Source organism: Schistocerca piceifrons, chromosome X (assembly GCF_021461385.2).
Source record: "Schistocerca piceifrons isolate TAMUIC-IGC-003096 chromosome X, iqSchPice1.1, whole genome shotgun sequence".
Lineage (NCBI taxonomy): Eukaryota > Metazoa > Arthropoda > Insecta > Orthoptera > Acrididae > Schistocerca > Schistocerca piceifrons.
This window is the reverse complement of record NC_060149.1, coordinates 168,955,231-168,975,968: the sequence shown is the minus strand read 5'-3', so window position 1 is coordinate 168,975,968 and position 20,738 is coordinate 168,955,231. Positions and strand designations below refer to the sequence as shown.

The 20,738-nt window shown below is 41.0% G+C and overlaps 1 protein-coding gene across 6 annotated transcripts in view; it reads left to right on the top strand.

The window, feature by feature from the left end:
* LOC124721279 (nicotinamidase) overlaps positions 1 to 20,738 on the top strand; it is a 284,503-nt gene that overhangs the window by 210,076 nt on the left and 53,689 nt on the right. The window contains exon 1 of one of the 6 annotated variants that reach the window (XR_007006312.1): positions 1,597 to 3,942. The exons of the other annotated variants lie outside the window; for them this stretch is intronic. The gene's annotated coding sequence lies outside the window, so the exon portion shown is untranslated. Of the gene's footprint in view, positions 1 to 1,596; positions 3,943 to 20,738 lie in introns of those variants that run through there. 6 annotated transcript variants of the gene reach the window in all.

The following is a 20,738-nucleotide window of genomic DNA, read 5'->3' as shown; positions in this document are numbered from 1 at the left end:
GAAGAAATGGACCAAGACACGCCACAAATAGATCAAAACACGCACCAAATGCAACAAATGGAGCTATACGAAGATAACGAGGGCTTCAGAGTGCCAAGAAAAACAATCAAGAGGAAAAACTCCGCTGAAACCGACTCCCAAAACAAGCAGTTCACAATCGAAACGAGGAATAGATTTGACACCTTGCAGAACACCCAAAACCTGCAAACAGGGAACGGTACACCACAAGAGACGCCTCAACAGAGCCAAAACCCGACAACATTGCAGAGAATAACGCCGAAAAAGCCCAGGGTACCTCCCATAACCATACAGTATGCAGGCCACTACCTGACATTAAACGCAGCACTGAAAAAAGAAATGGAAGGACCCATTAGGGTGATACACAAAGGAAAGTCAATAAAGTACCACTTTGAGTCGGTCAGAGACCAAAGAACAGCACTGGCCTTCTTCAGACGCCACCAAATCGGAAATTACACCCACCAGCTTCAAGAAGACAGACAGCTCAAAGTAGTCATCAAAGGTCTGCCTGACACAGTCACGGAAGACGAACTCAACACTGACCTAAGATACAACAACTTCCACCCAAATAATGTACACCAGTACAAGAAAAGGATTCCTGAAACAAGGGAGCTTAAACCCATGGACGTATTCTGCATATCACTAGACAAAAAACCTGAAAACCAGAACATCTACAACTTGAGATACCTACTTGACACAAAAGTAACAATTGAGACTTACAAAAACAGAGATGGACCGCCACAGTGTAAGAAGTGCCAAGGATTTTTTCACACAGCGGGATACTGTGGCATGCCCACCAGATGCGCAAGATGTGGAGGTGATCACAGAGCAAAAGATTGCCAGCTACCAACAAATGCTATCCCACACTGCATCAACTGTGGAGAAGACGGGCATGCAGTGTCCCACAGAGGCTGCAGGGCTTACCAGGAAGCAGCAGAAGTGTACGCAAGAGAAAACCAACAACACCTGCAAAGACAAACAAGACAACAACAACAACAGATAAGACCGACAGCGATGCCAACACCAGCAGAGGCACAACAAAGAGGGAGAAGAAGAGCATGGGGCAACATTAACACACAAGGAGCAGAACAAACAACAGGAAACCAAGGGATGATGGAAGGAGTAAAGGGCTTCATTGACGAAGTAAAATCCATCTGGGCATCCTTCAACTGGAGGCAAGTACTGAACACAGCACGATCAACACTACAAGAAGTAAACTCAGCACCTGACGCCATGTCAAAATTGATGGCTATCGCTGGAGGAGCGATGAAAATATTCGAAATCTTTAATGGAAATTAACAGGAGAGGACAAAAACTACTGCGCATCTGCAACTTCAACGCATGTGGTATCAAAAACAAAAGGGACCTCCTCAACGAATTCATTGAGCAAAACAAAATAGATGTGCTAATAGTCACAGAGACCCACTTACGTCCATCCCAAAGCTGCAAACTGAGGAACATGATATGTCACCGCACAGATAGAGTAAACAGGATGGGTGGAGGAACTGCCATATACCTCAGACAAAACACAATACATCACCCAGAGCCAACCCCTCCAATGACAGCTCTGGAGGCAACACTGGTGAACATAGAGATGTCCAATGGAAAACTGCTACTAGTAGCAGCATACCTCAGCCCAAGAGCGAACCTGGAAGAAAATGATCTAACACAGATCTTCGATAACCACGACCGCATACTACTGGCAGGCGACCTAAATGCGAAGAACGAAGCGTGGAATGCACACAGGAGCAACGCTAGAGGAGAAGCACTACACAACCTGGAAGAAAGGCTCCAAGCCGTCGTCACAGCCCCCCTAGAAGCGACCTATGTACCCTTCAACAGCAGACACCAACCAGACGTCCTGGACATATTCATCATCAAGAACATGGATCCAGATATGGAAATGCAGGTTAGAAACAGCCTAACATCAGACCATCTTCCAATAATCACTCAATTAGGCGAGACAATAGAACCCCCACCACAAAGACAAAAAATAACAACAGACTGGAACCAATTCAGCCGCTGGCTGAATAACAACGTTAACCCCACTGCCCCACTCAACAACGAACAGCAAATTGACGAGGTGATTGGTACCCTCGCGGACAAAATCAAAAACGCGCAAAGAAAGGCCACAACCAAAATGACATTCGTGGAAGGAAAGAACAGCGAGCTCCCACCGTTGATCCAAGACCTCAAGTACCTCAAAAACAGAGCGAGAAAGCGATGGATTCGAGACAGAAACCCAGAAGACAGAAGAGAGGTGAATAGACTCACGCGTGAAATACACAAAAGAGTGCTAGAATGGAAGGCGGAAAAGTGGGAGGACCGCATGAGTGAGCTAACACTCAGAGGAAGAGAGGACTGGAAACTGATCAAAAGCCTAAAGAACCCTAAACCAAAAAAGTCAGCACTAATGGACGGAAACACCGTAGTATTTGACGCACTACGACAAGCAGAGCTCTTCGCCCAGACCTATGAGGAGCAGAACAAGATAGAAGATGAGGGTAACCCAACACTAGAAGAGATAGAATTCGCCAGACACATCAACCAGGAGGCTGACGCAATCAAGAACATACCAGCAGATGATAGGCCAGAACTGACGACACCAACAGAGGTCCGGAGAATAATAGCAAGGCTAGGAACACGCTCAGCACCTGGACCAGACAACATCACAAACGAACAGCTGAAACAAATCCCACGAAAACCGCTGGTGCTACTAACACGCATCATAAATGCGTGCATGATGCTAAACTACTTTCCAGATGCGTGGAAAATCAGCAAGATTGTACCGATCCCCAAGGCAGAGAAAGATCTAAAGAAGCCCGAGAACCACCGCCCGATTAGCCTACTCTGCACCATGTCGAAGCTTCTAGAACGCGTGCTGCTCCCGCGAATAAGACAACCTCTCCTGGATGGGAACGTCATCAGGAGAGAACAGTTCGCTTACCAACAAACGTTATCAGCGGAGCTCCAGCTGCTAAGAATCACAGAGGAGATCACAAAAGCAATGAACCTGGCAAAGTACACAGCAGCACTAATGCTGGACGTCGAAAAAGCATACGACAAGGTGTGGAGGAACAATCTGCTGGTGAAGCTAAAAGAAGCTTCATGACAAACAGACGATTTTTTGTAAAAATAAACGGGCAAAGATCTGAAACCAAGACCTTGGAGGAAGGGATTCCTCAGGGATCGGTACTGTCTCCCACCCTCTTCACAGTGTACGTGAATGACATTCCAAAAACAGAGGATACAGTACTGGCCCAATTCGCCGATGACACGGCAATACTGACAAGCCACAGAAGACTAGACACCACAATGAGACGACTACAAGAACAAACTAACCTAACTGAAAAGTGGGCAAAGCTAAATAAAATAAAAATTAACGCAGAAAAGACCAAAGCCATCCTGTTCACAAGACGCAGACCGGACATTCAAGACAGAATACAACTCAACGGACATAGAATCAACTGGACAAACAAAGTAAAATATCTAGGAGTCACACTTGACAAGAAAATTTTATTCACAGACCACATCAAGAAGAAGAAGATGAAAATTACAAGGGCAATCCACGCTATCTACCCACTTCTGACAAGCAAAGAAATGACAACCCGGACCAAGATGCGGATTTACAAGGCAATAATACAGCCGGCCATCCTGTACGGATGCTCCGCATGGGGCATCACGTGCAAGACGAACATCAAGAAACTGCAGACACTCCAGAACAGGTGCCTAAAACTCACCCTACATGCACCTCCATGGACCAGCACAGAGGCAATCCACAGGGAGCTCGAGATGCCACGAATAGCTGAACAAATCGAAGAAGCCACCAGGAAACTGGTGACAAAGATAGAGAGACTCAGACCCACGAACAACAGGCTTGAAGACATCGCCACGGTGGAACCAACCGCCTGGCACAAAGTCAAGGTACCTCTATCAATCATTAGGAACCAACAATAGTAAGCACCTACTGAGGAACCGATGAGAGTGAAGAAAGAACACAAACAAGTAGAATACAAGAAACAATACTCAAAACCCATCAACCACCATTAAATGAGGACCACAAAAGGGCGAAAGTGTCCACAGTGAGTCCCAAAGCGCAGAAAAAGGAGACCCCATTATTTGTTCGTGCTAATAAATAAATGGAGCCCCCAATTAAGAAAAACCTATCCTGCACACACGGGGGACCAAGCTCCTAAGGAGCTAGAACCCCAGCCATCGCACAAAAAAAAAAAAAAAAAAAAAAAAAAAAAAAAAAAAAAAAAAAAAAAAAAAAAAAAAAAAAAAAAAAGTGGGCAAAGTAAAGTGCCAGTTCCAAGTACGCGGCCTCGTCATCGAGATTTGGGGAACAATCACTGCTAATCCTGTGTTCTGCAGGTGAAAGTAAGATGGCAAAGCCGCAGTGGGGGTGTGCGTGCTACCACAGTTGGGAGCCTGCTACTGGGAGAACACTGCGACAAACCCTGTAACAGAGCTGGCGCACAGAAAGGAGCACTGTGGGTTCAGTGGCTCGCAGATGTACCTGATAAGAATGACGTGCCAGCTGCTTGCAGCCAACATCCACTACAAATAAATTCCGACCTTTCTGGCCTACCACTACACCAGGAAGCCACCCCTGCTGCCAGCCAAAAGATGAGTCGTAAAGGCCCATGAATAAAATGTGACAGGCCATGACAGTCTGGGGCATGTGGCTCAGGGTCCAACAGATCAAAGAGACTCCAGGGCTAGAAGCATGCAAATTTCTGCCAGACTGTTATCATTAACTGACCTTGCCAGGTACATGTCTAGAAAACTAGGCAGTACATTGTTACTGGATGAGGCAGCCACAGACTTTGTCATTTGAGTCTTGAATTTTGCACGAAGTGCTCCACCTCTGAGTTAGAGTTAGAAGCCTCGTGAAACAAGGTGGTAATCAGATGCTAGATATAGTTGGAAATGCAAAAATCCTCTTATTCCCATGACACAAATTGTTGACTATGATCGGATATGAGGATCCAGGGAGAGCCCTCAATAGCAAAAATGACTGACATTGCATCAGTAGTTGCTGTTATGGTGAAAGACAGTTTGGCAACATACAGGAAAGTGGACAAAACCTCCACTACCAACAACCACATACATCTGGAAAAGGTCCCCTTCGCGTTGATGTGAACTGTATGCCAAGGGTGCTCTGGGACTGGCCAAGAGGAAAACTTATGTGGTTGCAGAGCCTAGTACACTGGACAGGTCACACAAGCCTATGCAAGATGTTCAATATATTGCAATCAAAGGCTGTTCAGTAAACGTGACGCTTTGCCAAAGCCTGCATATGAGACGTACCACAGCACAACCCATGCAGCAACCGGAGTATGCAAGGATGCAACGCCGAAGGGGTGAGCACTAGACAGCCTTGCTACTCCATGGAAAGCATGGAGTCCCCTTGACAACACTGAGTTGGTCATGTATAAGGACACATGTGTTGTTCTTGTGGTCTCAGTCTGATGATTGGTTTGATTCTACTCTCCACACTAATCTGTCCTGTGCAGGCCTCTTCACCTTCGAGTAACTACTGTAACCTACATCCTTCTGAACCTGCTTTCTGTATTTCTCTCTTGGTCTCCCTCTACAATTCCCCACCAAGTGAGGTGGCGCAGTGGTTCGCACACTGGACTCGCATTCGAGAGGACGACGGTTCAATCCCGTCTCCAGCCATCCAGATTTAGGTTTTCCGTGATTTCCCTAAATCGTTTCAGGCAAATGCCAGGATGGTTCCGTTGAAAGGGCACGGCCGATTTCCTTCCCTAACCCGAGCTTGCGCTCCGTCCCTAATGACCTCGTTGTCGACAGGACGTTAAAAACCACTAACCTAACCTACAATTCCTCTCCCCCTCTCCCACACATACACTTCCTTCCAGTAATAAATTGGTGATTGCTTAATGCTTCAGAATGTGTCCTGTCAACTGATCGCTTCTTTTCATCAAGTTTTGCCACAAATTTCTTGTGTCCCCAATTATGTTCAATACTTCCTCGTTAGTTATGTGATCTGTCTATCTAATCTCCACCATTATCCTCTAACAGCACATTGCAAAAGCTTCCATTTTCTTCTTGTCAAAACTGTTTATCGTCCATGTTTCACTTCCATACAAGTCAACACTCCAGACAGATACCGTCAGAAATGCTTTTCTTGCAGTTGCAAGTCTGCATTTTAAATCATCTCTACTTTGGCTACCAGCAGTTATTTTACTGCCAAAATAGCAAAACTCGTCTGCTGCTTGTAGTGCCTCATTTCCTAATCTAATGCCTGATTTAATTTGACTACAATCCATTACCCTTGTTTTGCTTTTGTTCATCATACAACATACTCTTGAGACACTTGTCTATTCCATTCAACTACTCTTCCAAGGCCTTTTCTGCCCCTTTGTTGGCAAACCTCAAGAGCTTTTCTTCCTTCTCCTTGAACTTTTAATTTCTTCTACAAATTTTTCTTTGCTTTCATTTACTGCTTGCTCAGTGTACAGATTGAACAATATCGGGGAAAGGCTGCAATCCTGTCTCACTTCCATATAAACCTCTACTCCCTTTTCATGGCTCGTGGCTCATAACTGCTGTCTGGTTTCAGCATAAGTTGATATAACCTTTTGCTCCCTGTATTTTACCCCTCCACCTTCAGAATTTCAGAGTATGTTTCAGTCGACATTGCCAAAAGCTTTCTCAAAATCTGTAAACTAGGTTTGACTTTCCTGAGCTTATCTTCTAAGATACGTTATAGGGTCAGTTTTGTCACACCTATTGTGTTCACAGAGGAGTGCACTTAGGCCAGCCAGTTTGGACTGCTGAAACGATTTTGCTGAAATGCAGATTGACAACTGTGTCTACAATGCCAGCTCCAAGGTATCATCAGATGCAAAAATGAGAGCGTCCTGTCAATCGTACTCTAGATTGGGACCCACTGGCAACTGCTATAGCTTATCTTTTCCACCTGTGAATAGTTATATTGTGCTGCTAAAAGTGTATTTGATGCTTAAGTGATGGCTGCTCAGTTCTATCTGGGTTCCATTGTGACAGGCCAACACCAGTGCCATACTGGGACTCATCAGTGGCCCGGATTAACAGTTTACTGACAGTAAAAGAAGCCAGACAGGCAGCAGATGACAAACACTGCTTGGGGGATAGAAAAGCGTGTTGACAGTCCGCAAGCTGTACAGATTTGATGTCCTTCTGGTGAATCCTGTCAATAGAATGGCAGATGTGTGTAGGGAATGAACTGAGCATAAAAAATGCCTTGCCCAAAAGGGACTGTAGGTCCTTCAGGTTCTTGGGTTACTGATGGCCATGACAGTGCGATCCTGCTGTACACCAGCAAAGTATCGAACAAAATTGTCAAAATAATAACGTGATGTAAAATCAGATTTGTTTTCTATCTCTGAAAATACATTCTCAATTAGGTAAGGTGAAAGATAACTTTGGGCTCCATAAACTGTGCGTCTATTTGTATTCCATGCAAATGTGGTGAGGCACACATTGGGTAAACTGTGCAGACAGTCTAAGAATGGTGCCAGGAACACAAGAGAGACACTGTACTCAAGCAGCCAACAAAATCAGCAGTTGCAGAACACTGTATAGCTAGAGAGGGCTCAACGAAATAGGAACTGTTGAGATATCAGAGGGCAATGGGCTAATCAGTGGAGGTAATGGCTTTACTCTCAGTCTTGTTGGACCCAGCACTCAGCCACCTCCAGTTATAGTGTCAGGTGAGAGAGAATTCGTCACATGACATGGGTGGCAAAAGCACTGAGGGACAGTAGCTTGTGCCCAGCATTCAGCAATCATGCCCTACGCCACTCCACCCAATGTCTCGTGAGGCCAGATAGTGAGGGAAGGCGCAATATGAGTGTAAAAGGAGGTGTGGTCTAGCAAAGATGCTCATTCTGCAGGTATCCCTCAAAGATGACCACAAGGTACATTGTTGAAATATGTCTTTCATAAATGACAGCACCTGGATGGTGAGTTAGTTAGTTAGTTAGTTAGTTAGTTGCATTTTCCGTTGATCAATTGCATGGTACGGTAGCCGTTATGATGTGGAACGTGTCAAGTGCACAAGAAATGCACATGTGAAACAATATATATATAATTTATCTTTAAGTCTGTATTGTTTTTTATATATATATATATATATATATATATATATATTTTACAATACAGACTTAAAGATTAATATTTCCATTATTTACCCCATTCCCATAAATGGCACAAAATGCATATACTATATTTATAGATTTATTTATTCCTGTTCAAGAATTCATCTATGGTATAGAAGGAATTGTCAAGGAGATATAATTTCAGTTTATTTTTGAAGCTATTACTGCTGTCTGTCAGACACCTTGTTTCATCTGGTAATTTGTCAAGAAATTTTATAGGAGCATATTTTACCCCTTTCTGTGACAAAGATAGGCTGAGCAAAGGATAGTGTAAGTCTTTCTTTTTTCTGGTATTATAATCATGAATATCACTGTTGTTTTGAAACTGGTCCATGTTGTTGAGAACAAATTTCATTAGTGAGTAGATATATTGTGAAGCTCAATCTTTTAAAAAGATGTCTACAAGATGTGCAACTATGAACCCCACACATTATTCTAACCACTTAATCCTAGACATTCTAGAGGAATACAAACAATTTTTCAAAGGGTTCTTCTTATGGAGGATATTCCAAAAGAGGTGCTATTTACCACAAATGGCAGAAATCCTCATGAAATGGAAGTTACAAATATACCTCAGCTAAATCTATTTCTGAGAAAAAATTGATCTTCTGACAGTTCTGTCATAGATTTCACAAGTTTTTGTGTTGGATATGTATCTACTTCAGATTGAATGTTGATAACGGCCTTAAAATTTAAATGAAATTGAAGTCTACTGTCTGGAATTTTCATTGTAACTCGGGTTCTTGGTCACTTTGTAGATGTTATTAATGTGCTAATTCCCTGAGATTCTCAGTTAATCCACTGACTAAATTTAAATCAAAAAGTAGAAAAGTGTCTAATCAAGAAATGATGCCACCATAATCAAATTTATAGTTTACTAACTTTTTTGTATGTGGTTGTTTCCATGACTTGCCCCTTTAATGAAATTTCATGCTGAATAACATTTAAGAGGTGGTTATCCTTCTGTACAGCCCACTTGGGGGTGTAGCCAGAATTAGCAAGTCGTGTGGGCTTGTAATTAATGTACAGTATTCAAGTGTAGGAAAAGAAACTGTTTCAGTTTATTTGTTCATGGGGACTACATAGTGAGGATTTCCAGGGTGGCCGAGAGAAGATAATTCCAGTAGCCAAAGATCCATTTAGAAGGAGAAATTGCTAATGTAAAGAAACTCAGCCATTTAGTGTCTGCTCTAGGCAGCAGCTCAGAACAGAAGAGAGAGAGAGAGAGAGAGAGAGAGAGAGAGCAGATGGTCCTGCTGTGTAATGTGATTGGAGCAGGACAGCTTTGCCGATTACAGTTCGGCCTACTCCAGCATGAAGCAGCTGATTGTTGTATCTGTGAAAAATGATGGATGAAAAGGAAGCCCCTTTGTAAAACTTACATAACAAAAATTACTTGGACAGGGGAAACCTTGTACAGCTCCCCTCTCCCTGAAAGAATTCACCATGGATGAATTTGACCATCTCAGTGGAGCCTTTAACCTACTGAGCGAGGTGGTGCAGTGATTAGCAGATCCATTCAGGAGGATGACAGTTCAAACCCACGACAGGCCATCCTGGTTTAAGTTTTCTGTGGTCTCTCTCAATCGCTTCAAGTAAATACCTGGATGTTTCCTGTGAAAGGTCATGGCCAACTTCCATCCCATCCTACCCTAATCTAATGGGACCAATGGATCAATGACCTCGCTGTTTGGTCCCCTCCCCTGAGCCAACCAACCAACCAACTTTTAATCTAAGGGTAACAATATTTTTATTTCATTCATTGCACAAATCCTGTGTACAATTGCTACATCACTGTGCAGTGATTACAGTTGGTGACACAACACTGTGATGGCCATGGCACTACGAAAGAAACTGAAGCTGGCCTCAGAGATGGTCTTAAGGCATACAAGCAATTGAAACACTTGCACGACTGGGATTATGATGTAACGTAAAACTGATCAGTACATGTTCACAGGTCAGTTTATTTTTGAATTAATGTAGATAGTGAATGATTGACTTATAATGTTATTAAAGGATGGGGCTGCGTCATGTTTAAAAGCCTCCTCATCAGACTGTGGTCAGTCTTTTGAAGATGATGCGGTGACTGGTTAACCATTAGAGTGATACCACTTGGTTGCCAACCTGACAGTAAGGCAGATCTAAATCACAGAACTAATTTTGAATCACAGCTGTTTGTTTTAACTGTAATCAAGGTGGACCAAAGCATTGTCATTAAGATTTATCTTTAATTTGTTAGCACCACTGATTACATCATCATAACTATCATTGTACCTATGTTACTGACCAAAGAAAAGTTGCAAAACTGAAAATATATTAACCTGTAGAAGGCACCAACTCAACTACTTGATTAAATCTTACTTAGCATTAACCAGAATGACAAGGTATTAAGTAGATTTAACTATCAAAAGTGTTAAATGTTGACTGCAAGACATGACGCTTCTCTTTGCATTAATGCACCTTATAAATCAATAATAAAAATTAGAATAAACATGAAGAGTTGGTTCAAATGGCTCTGAGTACTATGGGACTTAACATCTGAGGTAATCAGTCCCCTAGAACTTAGAACTACTTAAACCTAACTAACCTAATGACATCACAAACATCCATGCCCGAGGCAGGATTCGAACCTGCGACCGTAGCAGTGGCGCGATTCCAGACTGAAGCACCTAGAACCGCTCGGCCACAACGGCAGGCCGTGAAGGCTGATCTGTTGACAAAAATTTTTGTAATGGCAGCAGCAAGGTACCATAATAAAGTTTGGTTGAAGTAAATAGAAAGATTGTAAAAATAACTCATGGTAATAAACATCAAATGAACAAATGAGCACAGTAATAAAAGACTATTGTTTGAAACAGTCACAAAAGTAAGCAACTTACAAGACAACACACATTTCTCATGCTCTTTGAGAGTTGCTTTTCATTAGAATGTACTAAACGGAGTGCTAGCAGTAATAGGCAGCCTGGGTGGCTGACTATGGGATAAGGATATCAAAATGTTAGAAGTAGTCACAATCAAGCTACAGTAGCCCATTACAAACAGTATTGTAAGGTGCTTAAAAATGTTATTAGGAAGGCAAAGAGTATGTGGTATGCAAATAGAATAGCTAATTCACAGCATAAAATTAAAACCATATGGTCAGTTGTGAAGGAAGTGTCTGGTCAGCAGCATAAGGTCGACGATACAAAGTCAGTTTGCAGTAAAAATATTTCTGTTACTGATAAAACAGATATATGTACAGTAATTAACAATCATTTTCTGAGCATTGCTGGTGAATTAAATAAAAATTTAGTTTCTACAGGAAATCATATAACTTTCTTGGCAAATGCCTTTCCGAGTGATGTCTGAAATACTCCTCTGTGATACAGACAAGAGGGAGATTGAGTTAATAATTAAATCACTGAAGACTAAGGACTCTCATGGCTATGATGGAGTGTCTAGCAGAATATTAAAGTACTGTGCTGCACATATTAGCCCTGTATTTAGCCATATTTGTAATTTTTCCTTTAGGAATGGTTGGTTTCCTGAGCAATTAAAGTACTCAGTAGCAAAGCCACTGCATAAAAAGGGAGAAAGGGATATTGTTGATAATTTAGACCTATTTCTATGCTATCAGTGTTTGCAAAAGTTATTGAAAAGGCTGTGTATGTAAGGATAATTGATCATTTTATATCACATAATTTGCTATCAAATGTAGAGTTCAGCTTTAGAAGTGGTTTAACAACTGAAAATGCTATTTTCTCTTTTCTCCGTGAGGAACTGGATGGGCTAAACAAAAGGTTTCGAACGCTTGGCATAATTTTTGATTTAACTAAGGCATTTGATTGTGTTGATCACAAAATATTGCTCCAGAAGTGGGACCATTACGGAATACGGGGAGTAGCTGACAATTCGTTCACCTCTTACTTTAGCAACAGGCAGCAAAAGGTCTTTATTCACAATGTTGATAACAGCTGTGATGTGGGGTCAGAGCCTTTACAAATAGCTTTAGGTACATGAATATGTCACTCATTTCACCAAAAGAAATAACTTCCATTATAAAATCATTAAAAACAAAGCATTCTAGTGGTTACGATGAAATATCAACAAAGTTGATTAAGGCATGTTCTTGTGAGTTTAGTACAATTCTGAGTTGCTTGTGTAACCAGTCAATTATAACTGGGACATTTCCTGACTGGCTAAAATATGCAGATGTTAAGCCTCTATTCAAGAAAGGGGATAAAGAGATACCATCAAGCTACAGACCGATTTCACTTTTGCCAGCATTCTCAAAGATTTTAGAAAATGTAATGTACAGGCAGCTTCCCAACCATATGACCACAAATGACATATTATCAAGAACACAGTTTGGATTTCTGAAGGGTTCTGATATCAAGAAGGCTATTTACACCTACAGTGAAAATGTACTTAATTCATTAAATAACAAGTTACAAGCAGCAGATATTTTCTGTGATTTGTCAAAGGCATTTGATTGTGTGAACCACAACATCCTTTTAAATAAATTAGAATTCTATGGTGTCATGGGCATTGCTGCAAAACGGTTCAAGTCATATCTCGTTAACAGGAAACAAAGGGTGTCAGTGCAAGGGACTAGTGAATTAAGTCATCAGTCATCACCAAAATGGGAAGAAATTACATGTGGTGTCCCACAAGGATCAATCTTAGGGCCATTGCTTTTTCTTGTGTACGTTAATGATCTCTCATCAGTTACACTGCCAGAAGCAGAGTTCGTTTTGTTTGCAGATGACAAGTATTGCAATAAATAGTATGTCGAGTGTAGTTCTAGAAAGATCTGCTAATGATATTTTCATGGATATTAATAAATGGTTTAAAGCCAACTCGCTGACATTAAACTTCGAAAAGACTCACTATATGCAGTTCAGAACCTGTAAGAGGTTTCCACCCAGCATATGCATAAAGTATGAAGAAGAGCAGATAGAAGAGGTTGACAGTCTTAAATTCCTGGGATTACAAGTTGATAATAAATTCAGAACTGCAGAAATGCCTTAACAAATCTGTATTTGCAGTTCGAGTGTTAGCAGACATAGGCAACATAAAAATGAAAAATCTTGCATACTTTGCCTACTTTCATTCCATAATGTAATGTGGTGTAATACTTTGGGGTAACTCTTCAAGTCAAACAAAAGTTTTCAAAGTCCAGAAGCGTGTAATACGTATTATTTGTGGAGTAAATTCACAGACGTCCTGTAGAAACCTCTTCAAAGAACTGGGTATAGTAACTACTGCCTCTCAGTATATTTACTCCTTAATGAAATTTGTCCTAAATAAATATCTCTTTTTCCAACAAACAGCTCAGTTCATACATACAACACCAGGAACAAAAAAGACTTAAAAGCGCTTAGTTTAGTTCAAAAAGGGGTCCACTACTCAGGATCACTCATCTTCAATAATTTGCCAGCAAACATAAAAAATTTAGTTACAAATAAAGATCAGTGTAAAAGGAGCCTGAAGTACTTACTAGTGGCCAACTCCTTCTACCCCATTGATGAATTTTTTAATAGAAGAGCGAAAAACTAATCTAGTGGGGTACTGTCAAGTGGGGGTGCCCCAGGGATCAGTGTTGGGGCCACTCCTGTTCCTTATTTATATAAATGATATGCCCTCTAGTATTACGGGTAACTCTAAAATATTTCTGTTTGCTGATGACACTAGCTTGGTAGTCAAGGATGTTGTATGCAACATTGGCTCGGTTTCAAATAGTGCAGTACATGACCTAAGTTCATGGCTTGTAGAAAATAAACTAATGCTAAATCACAGTAAGAATCAGTTTTTACAGTTTCCGACACACAGTTCAACAAAACCTGACGTTTTAGTGTCACAGAATAGGCATACGATTAGTGAAACTGAACGGTTTCAATTTCTAGGTGTTCAGATAGATAGTATGCTGTCGTGGAAAGCCCACTTTCAGGATCTTGTTCAAAGACTTAATACTACCATTTTTACTATTCGAACGGTATTAGAAGTGAATGATCGTTCGACATGAAAATTAGTCTACTCTACTTATTTTAATTCGCTTATGTCATATGGTATTATATTTTGGGGTAACTCTTTCCATTCTAAAAGGAAATTTTTGGCTCAGAAACGGGTTGTTCGGGCAATAAGTGGTCCTAAGTTCACGAACCTCTTGTCGACCCCTGTCCATGAGTCTGGGTATTTTGACATTGGCCTCTCAATATATATATTCCTTACTGTCATTTCTTGTTAACAATATTAGCTTATTCCCGAGAATAGGCAGCTTTCACTCGGTTAATACTCGACAGAAATCAGACCTGCATTTGGATCGGACTTCCTTAACTCTTGTGCAAAAAGGTGCGCAGTATACTGTTGCATCCATTTTCAGTAAGCTACCACTCCTATTCAAAAATCTGAGCAGTAATCCATGTGCTTTCAAATCGAAACTGAAGAGCTTCCTCATGGCTCACTCCTTCTATTCTGTCAAGAAGTTCCTTGACAAATTAAACTGATTCTTATTGTATTGTTGATTGCATTTACTTAAACTTACGGACTGACTTTTTTCGGGTTCATAAACATTTATTTTAATCTGTTATTAATTTTCTATTGTAATTTCATGTACTGACACATTCCATGACATGGGAGATTTGCTCCTCAGTTTGGTCCTACGGAACTTGACGTGAAAATAAATACAATAAGTAAACAAATGCAAAATAATATTTTTTATTAAAGAAAGCAATCCTAGGTGAGATTACAGAATTACAATTCATGATAGCAGAAAATTAGTTGTCATTCAGTTTTGCACGTCACCTTAATGTAATCCACTGGAACTAGGCCAAGATGCATGATCAGCTACTAGAGCAGCTATATATGTTTCTACTACATAACTTGCAGATGAAAGAGCAGCACATAGTCATGCTCACTGTCAGCATAGCTTACTGTGGGAACAGTTATGTTGAACCGTAATATGGACAACAGCGTGATCTAATGGTATTTGTTGCTGCTCCTGTGTCATCACTTAATCTAAGGACTTGAGCAATAGCATCCACAAGAACTGATAAGACACAATGTGTACTGAGAGATAAGTTAAATTATGGAAAGAACAACAGGGATGGTTTGATAGTGGCATTCAAAGTTTCTTTCAGTTGGGCAGAGAACCAAATTTCAGGTCCCAGGGTAGCGCTGTGAGGTGCATCAAATATAAGTCTGCTATTATTCAGTATTACCTGGTGGTATGTGTGTGTAGTGAAACTTTGGTGGGTATACAAGTGAAGCTAGAATGGAGTACAGGATGGTGTATATGTAGATGATTTTTATGTTGTGGAACAAAGGTTGTGTTAATTCAACTCTCAGTTAGGGATCAGCCAGATTTGTTGCATATGAGAGAATAAACTGTCTTCAGCATGTTCCAAGGCGAAATGAAGTCTATAAAAGTTGCCGAATTGTGTCACTAATGTTTGCTTGGACACTGGTCACTTGGAGTGATGCTAGGTCACGTTTATTCAGTGACTGTTGAACAGTAGGTGATTAGGTGTGGTGGAGAGTGGAATCTTATTTCTGATTATTCATTCAAAATAACATGGCAGTCTTCTCCATGATTTCGTAATTCTGCCCAGTTTCATGGCGGCTTGTTGTAATATCACGCTGTCTCCTGCTTGGTATTGCGGTAAGCCTAGAATTCTTCAACTATGGAGCTGTTGCCTCCGTTTGGGACTGCATTGTTCTGCTGAACTCTCTTCCCAATAAACTTTAATCTGGAATTTATTTCAGCTGGCAACTTCTCAATCTTGAAAGAGGAATGAATTTTGCGATCACAAACAACCTCAAAGTGACTCAACCCTGTTGTTTCACACATCCTGGTGTTGCGTGATGAAATTACATATAGTGAATGACAGTCCCTGTTGGAATGTGAGCTATTCACATAATAAGACAACATTTTAACTACCGTTTTATGAACACATTCAACCTTGCCATTACTCTTAGGCTGAAATGGCGTAGTTCTTCACTTCTTTAATGTAAGTAATCTACATACCTGTACCATTAGATTCGACATAAAGTTTGTTTCTAGGTCTGTTATACTGGCCTCTGGACTCCCAGACGATACTACTAAAGGAGTGATGAATGCTTTCAAAACTGACTCAGCGGTCAGTCTTCAATAAAAAAAAAAAAAAAAAAATCTATATTCAACAAAATAACTAATTGAATAGATAAAAAATCTACTCGAAGTGGTGTCAGAACACACAAATGAAAGTAAGTTCTTATTAGGTACATTTTTGCAGCCAGTGGCTTCTTCTTCAGGCAGAAGAGTTGAAGGGAAAGGAAGAGGGGTGAGGGAAAAGGACTGGAAAGTGCTAGGAAAAGGGGTACATTTTGGGGAAGTCTTTCCTTCTCATCTTGTCTGGTAAGTCTCCCCTGACTCATGGTTCTGGGTGACTTTTCCGAAATCTACCCCTTTTCCTAGACCTCTCCAGTCCTTTTCCCTCACCCCTCTTCTTTCCTCTTCAACCTTTCTGCCTGAAGAAGGAGCCACTGGCTCCAAAAGCTTACCTAATTATAACTTTATTTTATGCACGTGTTTTGCTGCTGCTTGGCGAGTAGATATTTCATGTCTTCAATCTGTATCTTAATAATAAGATAGCAATAGAAATGGTCAATGACAGGTAAAACATATCTGTTGTTTTGGACTGTTACGGTAAACTGTCCCTCAGTATCAGATGCTCAGATTTTAAAATGTTCTGCTGCCTCAGATAGAGTCTGAAGAAGTATATTTGGTCTTCATCCTTGCACTTTCTTAGCAAAAGGGGGGCAAATTTTAATGTATTATTCTATGCTGTCCTTTTGTTGTGGCCACCAGTAATACCCTGCAATGCCTGTTTGCATAACACTTTTTTCATTGTGACATGCTTTTATGCTATCATGGATTTGTTGTAGATGGTCTTTGGAACTACTGTCCATTTTCCAAGAGGCATTTTCTTATGTAAAACATCAGCTCTTGTAATAAAATCTGCCACGACAGCTAATTTCTTATACACAGCATTGGATTCCTGTGCCTTGTTTAATTTTTCAATTAGCACATTGTCTACCTACAGTATATTAATTTTCCTACTTAAACCATGTGCACTGTGATTTATCTTGTCAGGCTTGTGTTTGACTGTAGTCATATTCACTAAGCCCATCTAAGGCAGAGGTTGGGATCTTTTAAACTCAAAAGCCATTGTTAAGCTGCATGATCTATAATTACTCTGACCTGTCATCCATATAGGTAACACAGAAAGTAATGGGTACCAAGGACAATCACCAGAAGTTCATTTTCGGTGGTGCTGTAGATATGCTCAGCTTTATTCTGCTGACATGATATGTAAGATCAATTAATTTTTCATTGCCTTGCATTTGACTCAAAATACAGCTGACAATGACGTTGCTAGCATCACATGACAAGATAAAAAGGTAGCACTAAATACAGATAAACCAAGATAGGTTAACTTTTAAGAATTTCTTTTAGTTTTAACATGACACTTTCACAGCCCTCTCTCCAGACAGGAGTTCCCTTCTTTAGTAATTTCATGAGAGGTTTCTTTGTAACTGTGTAGTAGCATAGTAGTTCTCCATGAAATGTCTATAGTAATTTGTTAACTCGAAAAATGATTGCCATTCTTCAATGTTCTTTGGCACTGGAAAATTGCTCACTGCATCTATTTAGTTGTGAGTCTCATCTTAACACCATCTGCCGAAATTGTATGGCCTAGATAGTCCACTCGTGATTGCACGAAACTGCACTTTTTCACTATTTCATATTTAGTTTGCATCAGTAACACAAGTTAGCACATTTCTCAGTCATGCTCTGTCATTCTACTTGAAAAGACAGTTTTGTGATCCATGTATACTAGACATTTGGTCGACTTTAAACCTCGTAACAGTAAATGAGCGAAATGTTGAAATGTAGCAGGGGTGTTTCAGGGGTCAGATATTATCCTTAGGTATTCGTAATACCTATAGGATACAGCAAAAGCTGTCTTTTCGTGATTTTTCATAGCTGTAGGAATTTGATAGTAGTCAGAGCACATATCTAAGGTGGTGAAGAGTGCATTTGTCAAGATGATCGAAAGTGTCATCAGTCCTTTGAAGAGGATAAGTACCCGGTTTCATGACATTATTGACTGCTCTTATGTCTACACAAATGCAATAACCCTTTTCTCCATTATTCGTTTTTTTTGGGACTACCACTATAGGTGAAGTACAAGAACCAAAAGAACATCAGATTTGTCTTCCTTCTAGCAAATCTGAAATATTTTTCTTTGTTACAGGCTGAAAGTGATTGGTCCCTGGGCTATAGGCCAAGCATCACCAGTAGGAATGTTGTGGTACATTAAGGAGAGTGTCAGAAGTTGTTTCATTTCTCCAGACAAATTCTCAAATTTGGTTAGGACAGGGTACAATAACTTTCTACCTGCCTTGCACAGGTGTTAAAGTTTCTTGCCTGTTTCTACTTTTGTAGGTGATGTAGCTGAGGTGGAATTTATGTAAATTGTTCTTTCATGCTGCTCTTTTTTTGGTATGCTGTCATTATTAGTATTTACTTAATTCACTTTGGCACGTATTGTACCCCAGGTAGTTTTAGCATTTCTGCTTCCAGAATTATCTTTGCTCACTGGCAAAAATGTACCCTCTTCTGACACACTGGTTCAAATGGCTCTGAGCACTATGGGACTCAACTGCTGAGGTCATTAGTCCCCTAGAACTTAGAACTAGTTAAACCTAACTAACCTAAGGACATCACAAACATCCATGCCCGAGGCAGGATTCGAACCTGCGACCGTAGCGGTCCTGCGGTTCCAGACTGCAGCGCCTTTAACCGCACGGCCACTTCGGCCGGCTCTGACACACTCATTCAAGATCAACTGCACTTCACATGCATCTGTTTGCCATCTTAAACTTCATTTCTTGTTAACAGATCCACTGGCAAAATACATCCTCTTAAAAAATATTTCTTCACCTGTATGCAAACGACTTTCCCAGTACCGATCAATATTTTCTCGTTTTTTAACTTCAATGCTACAGTATGTGGTTAAGTGGGCCGTTTTCTGGACCTCCTCATGTTCGTGCAGCAGGATTACTGCCAAAATTGTGGACAGTTTGGACTGTGTTCAGAAGTTAACTATCCCTTGAAAATGGCGCAGGAAATCATTGCCTAAAATGTACTGAGATGGTGGTTGTGCTTCCAAACCACTTTGAATGTGAATCTTTTTCCAGTTTGACATTTTATGAACCTATTGGGCAGATTACCTTTTCTTCCTGGTCCATTTATTCTACAACGTGGTGGTTTTAGTTCTTGACTGCGAGTTTATTTAATGAAGAAAAAACCACTTATTTGTGTGCCTGATCAATGATGGAGGTAGGTTGCAGACACTGATTTTGCATTCGAGTCCTTCCTCTCGCACGGGATTTGCTTTACAGAAGGGGAGTGAGGGGCAGTGGCAGAACCACTACAGTTTACGTTTCCCATATTCACATTACTTCGAGCACCTTGGTAACTTATTTGATTAGCTGAGTGATGCTATTGAGAGATGGACAGTTTGTTTTTTCGTGTCCAAAATGACGTGCCAGTGCCAAACACTCAGTAGCCTTCTGACCTTGGTGTCTGCAACAAGTATACATCAGCAATAAATGCAGATCTAGTAGGACAAATTGCCAAGCCTAGTCATGAAGAAATGCTGGTTGTACAGTGTCCCTAGTGTGTTCAGCAGAGCACATTTTCCCTCAGCATCTACCTGTGTGTTAGTCCCACGAACTAATTCATCTACACCGCTCACTTCTGCTTCACTGAATAGCACATCATTCCTTTCATTAGTTTCCCCCCAGTGAAATCTACCAACAGTTCATCATCCCATGGAGATAGTTCTCGTACATCCATTAAATTTTGTAGTAAAGTGAACATTTTTGCCTGGTTTACCTACAAAGATGGGAACCAGCAAATGCATTGCAATATCAATTACAGGCTGGGTCGGAACCACTTGTGGGAACCTCAGAAATGGGGAGGAGGCTAAATGTGGGCACAGTGCTGCTTTGTGGTTTCGGATTTGCGAATGCCTCATTAAGGCACCTAATTTCATTCTCCACCTGGAGTTGCGCCATCCTAGTTTGCATTTCTGGATCCATCTCCATGTGTGTCTGTGTCTGGGTTGTAGACATTCCTACAAGCATCACAAACAAACAAAAAGTCTGTGACAACAGCTCTCAGTGACATCTGTAGCAGCATTGGTCCTGGCAGTATTGCCTTGCTAAAAACGAAGCTCGTTACTTACAGTTGTTGATTGGCGAACAGTGTGGCAGTGTTGGGCAGTGCCACAGCAGCAGCATCTGGCATCGGGTTGGCCCTGGGTCATCGTACCCACCTTGCAACCTTGTGCAAGGTTGGACGGCCTCACCAGATGCAGCAGTGGTGGTGGTGGCTCTCGGTAGACGGCAGCCAGCAGCCTGGACTGACTGTGCTAAGCATTCATCCATTGTGTCACAGCATGGAACCAGATGACACTCCACACATCCATTCATTGCTTAGTAATTTATATGCGGTACCCC